This window comes from Benincasa hispida, chromosome 3 (assembly GCF_027475165.1).
Source record: "Benincasa hispida cultivar pf3 chromosome 3, pf3_genome.v1.1, whole genome shotgun sequence".
Classification (NCBI taxonomy): Eukaryota; Viridiplantae; Streptophyta; class Magnoliopsida; order Cucurbitales; family Cucurbitaceae; genus Benincasa; species Benincasa hispida.
In genome coordinates this window covers 62,933,958-62,941,639 of record NC_143480.1, presented here as the reverse complement: position 1 = coordinate 62,941,639, position 7,682 = coordinate 62,933,958, and the positions used below count along the sequence as shown (strand labels likewise).

General features: G+C 38.6%; 1 non-coding gene across 1 annotated transcript; it reads left to right on the top strand.

The window, feature by feature from the left end:
- Positions 1 to 6,565: 6,565 nt before the first annotated feature.
- Positions 6,566 to 6,672, top strand: LOC150037453 (small nucleolar RNA R71). Its single transcript, XR_016528866.1, has one exon. It is a non-coding gene; the product is annotated as a small nucleolar RNA R71 (small nucleolar RNA).
- Positions 6,673 to 7,682: the final 1,010 nt, after the last annotated feature.

The following is a 7,682-nucleotide window of genomic DNA, read 5'->3' as shown; positions in this document are numbered from 1 at the left end:
ACCGGTCAAGAGACCCATACTTCGGCCTCTCATTTGGAACTACCTACGGCACATGGAGTTTTTTATGTACCGTCAATATCTTAGGTACATTTATTCAAATACCTTTCTTACCTTCAGTATCTGGCTCACTTAAGGTATCAAGTTCTCGAATATAACATAGAAAACTCTTTAGGATACCTTCCCTACCTTCAGTATCCCTTTTCATTACGTTTAGAAATACCAACGCATGTACTTTGACAATCTTAGGTATTTAAAATATAGTACATCAAGCTTCATTCAACCTTAGCTTTAACCCTAATGCATGCTTCATACTTTGTAAAATAATTAACTTAAATCATGTTAAACTAGCTTGTAAAAACTGTTAGCATGCGTTAGATATTGAAAACATACTTGGAAAACTCATACATTAGTAACATCATGCGTTGATAAACATTCATAAGAATTAACAATTCCAAACTATCCTTTTAGCCTAGGAGAAGATATGACTGCCCTTATCCTTAGTTGAGAGTGAACTATTAGATCTAACCCTCAATGTCAACCTTGGTCAGGGAGAACCCTTTTGCTCAATCCCTCAACGTCGTATTACCTACGTGCACGTGGTTATAATTGAGTACCATCATACCTAAGGTACTTGACTAGGATACCTTCTCATTGTCCTTTAGTATCCGTCATATAACTAGTCATAAATATTTAGTTGAAAGGATACCTTCTCATTGTCCTTCAGTATCCGTCATATAACCAGCCATAAACATTTAGTTGAAAGGATACCTTCTCATTGTCCTTCAATATCCAACATTTAACTAGTCATAAACATTTAGCTGAAAGGATACCTTTTCATTGTCCTTTAGTATCCGTCATAAACATTTAGTTGAACACTAAGGCTTACATCTCAAATCACCATACTAGTTCATCCATCATACTGGTTCATCATAAAAATGGAGTTACTTAAACATACTGGTAGTATTTGGACAAGATAACATATCTAAATCATGTCAATTCCATGTAAAACATACTTTACTTAACATGAGAAACAGTTTCACAAATATGTTGCTTGGCAATCCATTTAAACACTTAGCATGGGAAATATCTTCAAGAAATCATAGTTTCTAAATCATTAAAACAGTAAGTCATCACACAGTCACTCAAAGTTCATTGGCCTCTTAACGGGTTATACGCCTCTCCTAGCTTTTCTTGGCTTGAAAGGACATAATTCCCGATTAAACTACTCAAAATTCTTAGCAAAATACCTCAAATAGTTCATTTACTAAAGGAACTTTCATCAAGAAAGACAACTTTACTAGCAAGATCCTCCTCATGAGCGAGATCAGCGAGATCCTCATGAGCGAGATCAAGCTTTTCCTAGCAAACTGTCATTTTAGCGATACTAACCTTACCAGCGAGATTCAGCCAAATTTCTAGCGAGATTCCCTTCTAGAGCGAGATCCTCATCACAAAATTAGCAAGATTTCCTTCATTAGCGAGATCCTCTTTCTCCATATAAGCTGTTTGCTTGTTCTTCCCAAGCAGCTGTCTGCTTATGTATAGCTTCTCTGTTACAACTTCAAAAATTCATAACTCAAAATCCAGCCCTCTTTTGAAGAAACTTCCTTCTACAAACATGTTTAGAATTGAGTTAGCAACATTACCTTAAAATTTCAGCTCAAAATTTCTCGTCGTTTAATCTGAAGATTCAAAAATTCATCATTGGCTCCAATTCAAGCAGCTGCCTGCTTGTTCAACAATTTCCAGTTCAAACTTCAAAATTATATAACTCGATTTCCAGGCTTCATCTTAAAAAGTTTCATTCTACAAGGTTGTTTATGACCGAGTTAACAATATTTCCTCAAAGTTTTAGCTCAAAACGCTTTGTAATTCGTCCTGGAGTTAAATTCTTCATTGATGGCCTAGATTCACCCGAGAAACGAACCCTTCGTGTTTATTTTACCCTTCTGGCCTTATTTCGGCGAGTTTTCCTTCCAGCAGCCAAGCCACAGAAAATAGACACACAGAAATTTCGAATGCCACTAGAATTACAAAAATAGTCTAAGTAGTTTGTCCAAACCGACCTAATGAACTTGACCTTCTTGCTTATATTACCGCCCAAAATACAACATGAACCCTCCTTGTGCCACCTAGCCCACTATGGGTGATGAAGGGCTAGGATTTAGAAAATTTCCTTTTGCTAACTTCACTCACAATATTATTTCAACACCATACCTCATTAGATGGCATGGTCTCATTCATATGCTTATTATGAATTCCACCATCAAGCATGACCTTCCTTAGCCTAGCCGAGTTTTGTCCTATTTCTATACTTAGCTACCCAAGAGCCTATTTCTTCTTTCTTACATCTTCTTCCCTTTCTAAGACATGGCTTCATTTAGCTCATTAGAAGACATCACATTACTTACTTTTACTTGAAGTAATTAGGGTTCGGGTTTTACAATAAACAACAAACAAGATTTTTAGTTTTTGACATAATTCCAATGTCATGTATGGATTTTTTTTCTTCAAATTAGATATCCCAATTGATATTCTCATTTCCTACCTTGTATTCTAATGTGTTATTTTATGCGGTGAATTTAAGAAAGGAATTGCGGTGACGGAAAATACCATAACCTATCTCTACAAGGCGACCGCATAATACTATAACCTATCTTCGATGCATATTGGCAAACAGAGCTTATCTCTAAGTCCCTATCTCTTGCTTATACAGATCTAATCTTACTCTCTCGAGTCTAGATTCTAACCTAGCTCTCTCAAGTCTTAGGTTCTTTCTTTAGACTCTCTCTTAATAGCTTTAAAGGGGTGTTAGGCGCAACATAAGACAAGATGATCGCATGCAATAAAGATCTTAGGTCATGTTAGCTAAGTACTTCTCAACCCATTTGATAGATTTAGCTACTCATGCGTGCTTTTAAGAGAATGAACAGATGTAGATAAGCAAGTTCCATTTTATAGATATGTAATTGAAATACAGAATAACAATGTGAAATAAGAATAAAGAGCCTGATAGCAATCTCTTGCTTCCTAAGGCTTTTACACTATTCTTCTCTACTCTGTTGAAAAGATAATCTTGCTCTTCTCTCTTGAGTTAACCAGAGCGATCTTCCGGCATCTCTTCCCTTCTCTCGCTCCGCCTTCTAAGTAAAAGAAAAACTATGAACAAGGTTACTTCTAACTATGGAGAAAATTATCTAACTGTCGAACTCCTTTATTGAAGGTGGCCTCTGCTATTTATAGAGCTTCAGGGTGAAAGGCTTCTTCTCTTTTATGATTGCACTGATGGGATGTCATTAATTCTCTGTCTAATGTGCCAAATATTTGTCATCGAAAATTTGAGTGTACTTACTACAGTAGTTCGTTAACAGCTTGTCAAATTAATTCAGAATCGACCGTCATCAGCTTTCTGTCCCATCGTGATTTATTACACTTTTCACCCAGATGCGCCCACCAAGTTGCGCCGGCTCTATGCGGCAACCTTCTTGAGCAGATATTTGCGAGCGCAAATGACTGCATAGCCTTACGTTAACGAAATCTTTTGATGCGCTCGGCCATTTATTTCTTTGAATCGCATTTTCCGCCTTGCATCAACACATATTCTACACAAAAATACATAAGTTAACTGTTTTAATGCGATGGATGCATGCGACCACAATATTATGAACTTAATGCTTTTGGACGCAATCTTGTATATTTTTATCAACGCAAACCTGCATTGTTTTATAACTTAGCACTGTAAAAACGTGCATTTCTGCCCGTTATCACACCTCTAAATTTAAACAATGCTTGTCCTCAAGCATAAGCTAAAGATTTCCTTTAAAAAGTCAACCGCCTTCTCTATTCCTAGATTTCCTTTAAAAAGTCGACCGCCTTCTCTATTCTTCGATATTTCTAAAATTTAGGGACTGAAAATTTAACCTTAAAAAATACTTTACTAAATTCCAGAACATCACATGATTTATTTCAACAAAACTTTTTTCACTGCGGTGTTAAATGATTTTTTTATCCTTTCATATTTTAGACATTATTTATTTATTTTTCCTCTAACCTTTCACTAATCCAAGTGCCTCGACTTCATTTTGGCTTGCCCCCACGTGTGTCATGCAAACATTCAACTACGAGTATGGTGCTCTTTCTCAGACTAAACTCATGCCCATTTGGCAGCGGAGTTGCGGTCATTTATTTATGCATTGATCTTGATTCCTACCTTCATTTTGGCTTTCCCCCACGTGTGTCATGCAGACATCCAACTACGGGTAGGATCCGGTCGTAACGTTATGATTTTTTTTCCAGCAAGGCTAAAAATAGCAAGGTCGGAAATGAATACCGCATCCCCAAATTTAAAATGCGACAATGCCCTCATTTCCAAAAGATTGAAAAAAGTCATGCGATGTTCTTAGGAAGTTTCGTAAAGGGTTAATTTGAAAGAAAGCTTGTAGACCACTAACTTGTAGAAATATTTCATGAGGTGACTGCCCTAAAATTAAGTTGACTCTAGTGTATAGGAAAAAATAGAAGCATGCGTTTCATCATTGAAATCATAATTGGCAAAGAGAAATCATGCAGTGACTTACTAAATTGATCAATGTTAAATGATTGCGGTAACCAAAGAGGATGTGGTGATAAAATTTTGAAAATTAAAATGCAATGCAGTAGTGCAAAATTTGGAATAAAGTCAAGGAAAGATACAACCCCCAAATTTGCGTTGTCGCCCGCATTACTTGTTAATGCATCCTGCTTTACGGCGATCTACTTCCTTTGGATTGCGGTGATGAAATAAAGTAGTTGTGTCTTCGTGTAACGCCTCTACAATCGTTTACCTCGATCGTTTTCAAAAAAAAATTTGATATGGTCAAATAATCATAAAAGAGCAAAGTTAGAAAAATTGTTTACCACGATCGTTCAACACGATCACATTATTATTTTTTCTCTCTCTTTTTTTTTTTTTGTAAGCAATAAAAAAATATACGATAACATATAACAACAAGGTAATGAGAGTTCATGAAGCATTGATACGAAACAAAAAGGATATTCAAAAGGATTGCATCCCTGATGAGGTTGAGTCGCATAGTAACTCAGGGACTACTTATTTCAAGCTGGATTTTTCACATCCACGATGGCTTTTTCTTCTTTTCTCGATCTTTCGGAATCTTGACTGCTTTAATCCGGAGCCTTTCCCCATTAATGTTCATCACAATCTCCCCCTTTCGCACATCAATTTGAGCACGCCCGGTATGATGGGCGCATCTTCGTCCGCTTTATAATCCAAAATGATGAAGTCTGTCGGCAAGATGAATTTGTCAATCGAGATTGCGGTATCTCTCCCTCGGGATGTATTCGGGATCTGTCCGCAAGTAGGAGAGTCTCCGTCATGGCCATGAGTTTACCCATATTCAATCGTTTGAAGATTGATAGCGACATTACGTTTATGCTTGCCCCAAGATCGCATAGTGCTTGACCACTGTAGACCCCTCCAATTGAGCATAGTATCGTGAAGATTCCTAGGTCGCACATTTTTTGTGGGATCATAGCATTTTGCGCTACTGCCACTGTCGCAATCTTTTCTTCATCATTCTGTTTCTTTTTCAATCTTTGCGGGAATGGTGGTAGTTGGACTTCTTCTATCTTGCGTTCTAGAGGCTTAAAGGTAGACACAACTTCTGGTTTCATCTTCTCGGGCTCTTTTTAATTATGAATCAATGGGTCCTCAATTGTTACTGCATTCAAGTTGGTCGCGATGGGTTCCTCCCTTCCTTTTGCGGTCGTTGTTTCGCTTAGCAAGGAGACTGCTAAGCACTGTTCCTTCCCCGTACCCCCAACGTTGTGAGGGAGCTCAGTTGAGTTCAGTAAAGCTCCTTGCGGTTTATTTTTTAGCTCTCCCGCAATCTGTCCTAGCTGAATTTTGAGATTTCGGATAGATGATGCTTGATTCTGAAGCACTGGTTTGTTTTTCTCAATATACTGCTTCAACAAGCTCTCTAAGGATGAAGATTACGGTGTCTGCGTACTGCTGACTTAGTTATGCGTTGGACTGTTGGTTCGCGGGAAAAATCCGAGTGGCCCTTCTTTTTGCACCACTGGTTGAAAGCTTTGTTGTTGATTTTTCCACGCGAAATTGGGGTGGTTTCTCCACCCCAGGTTGTACCTGTCAGAATAAGGATTATTCTTTATGAAGCATACTAACTGCAGGTTTCCTAGGCATTCTTCCATCAGATGAGCGTCTCCACAGATGACACAACTTGCGGTTGTTTGAACAATTGCGTTGACCTGCCCTTTTTTCACTCCCGTGCTATTAATTGCAATGCCTTGTATCAAACTCATCATCGCAGTCATTTGGTTCTGAAGGGATGCGATGGTCCCGTTGTTCGCGTCATTGTCTTTAGTTCTTAATCTTTGATCACTTTCTCTTCAGTCCTCGTGATTTTTTGAAATGCGATCAAGGATATTCTTGGCTTTCTCGTACGTTTTATCCAGCAGACCTCCAGCTACTGCCGCATTGGCAGTGGTCTGCGATGCAAGAGTTAATCCTTGGTAGAAAATCTCCATCTATAAGTAGTCTGGTAAGCCATTATGTGGGCAGTCTCTTACCAGCCTCTTAAACCTCGCCCAAGCATCACTGAGCGATTCGTCAATTTCCTGTTCAAAATTCGTAATTAACTCTCTCCTTTTTACGTTCTCCGTTGGAGGGAAGTATTTCTTCATGAACTTTTTCACGACTTGTTCCCACGAAGTTATCTCTCCCGGTTTGAGAGAATAAGCCCATTTTCTTGCTTGATCGTATAAGGAAAATAGGAATAATGTGAGTTGAACCTCCTCGGTAAAGATATTTGGGAAACAAAAGTGTTGCAGATCTCAATGAAGCTCTCAAGGTGGGCGTGCGGATCCTCACCACCCCTACCACCAAACTGACCGGCAGTTTGGATCATCTGCAACATAACTGGTTTTATTTCAAACCTCAATCCGTCTAATGCTGGCCTCATGATTCCTAGGGAGAAATCATATAGGTTAGGCGACGCATAGTCTCGAATGGGTCTATTGCAGTCATTCGCCAGGAGGATAGGGTTGGCCATTATATTGTTTGCGTTTGCGGGCCTTTCTTCCGATTATTCCACCATTCTTGAAGTTCTGTCTTGATGTTGGCAGCTCTCTCTCAATCTTCGTCGGAATGTTCTTTCAATCTCTGGGACGTAATTCGCCAGAGATTGAAGGCTACAAAGAAATCAGAAAAATTACTGTTAGCAAACTGAATTGCCGAAGTCCCCGACAACTGCGCCAAAAACTTGGTGCGTTATTTTATGCGGTGAATTTATGAAAGGAATTACGGTGATGAGAAATGTGTTGTGCAACAAGTTTTCTCAGCAGAACCCAAGTATAAATCCTGCTGAGTTTCCTGATAAGTCCAGGGGCGAACTTAGGGACTAAGGAAAACAATATGCGGCAATAATTTTTAAGATGACTTTGTGGTAACCAATAAATCAAAGAGTTGTTGGGTTGTTGTTTGTGGTATAAAATGTATGCGGCAGAGTTAAGAAAAGAGTTAATAATACGGAAGATGCGATGAATATGCAGGGGAATAGGTTGAGAAGGGGTTCAACTAACACTTCCTAGGATTGCGTTCATGTTATGCGATCATGCAACACATACAATAGCAAATCATCTCTCAATGCAAATACTATGGC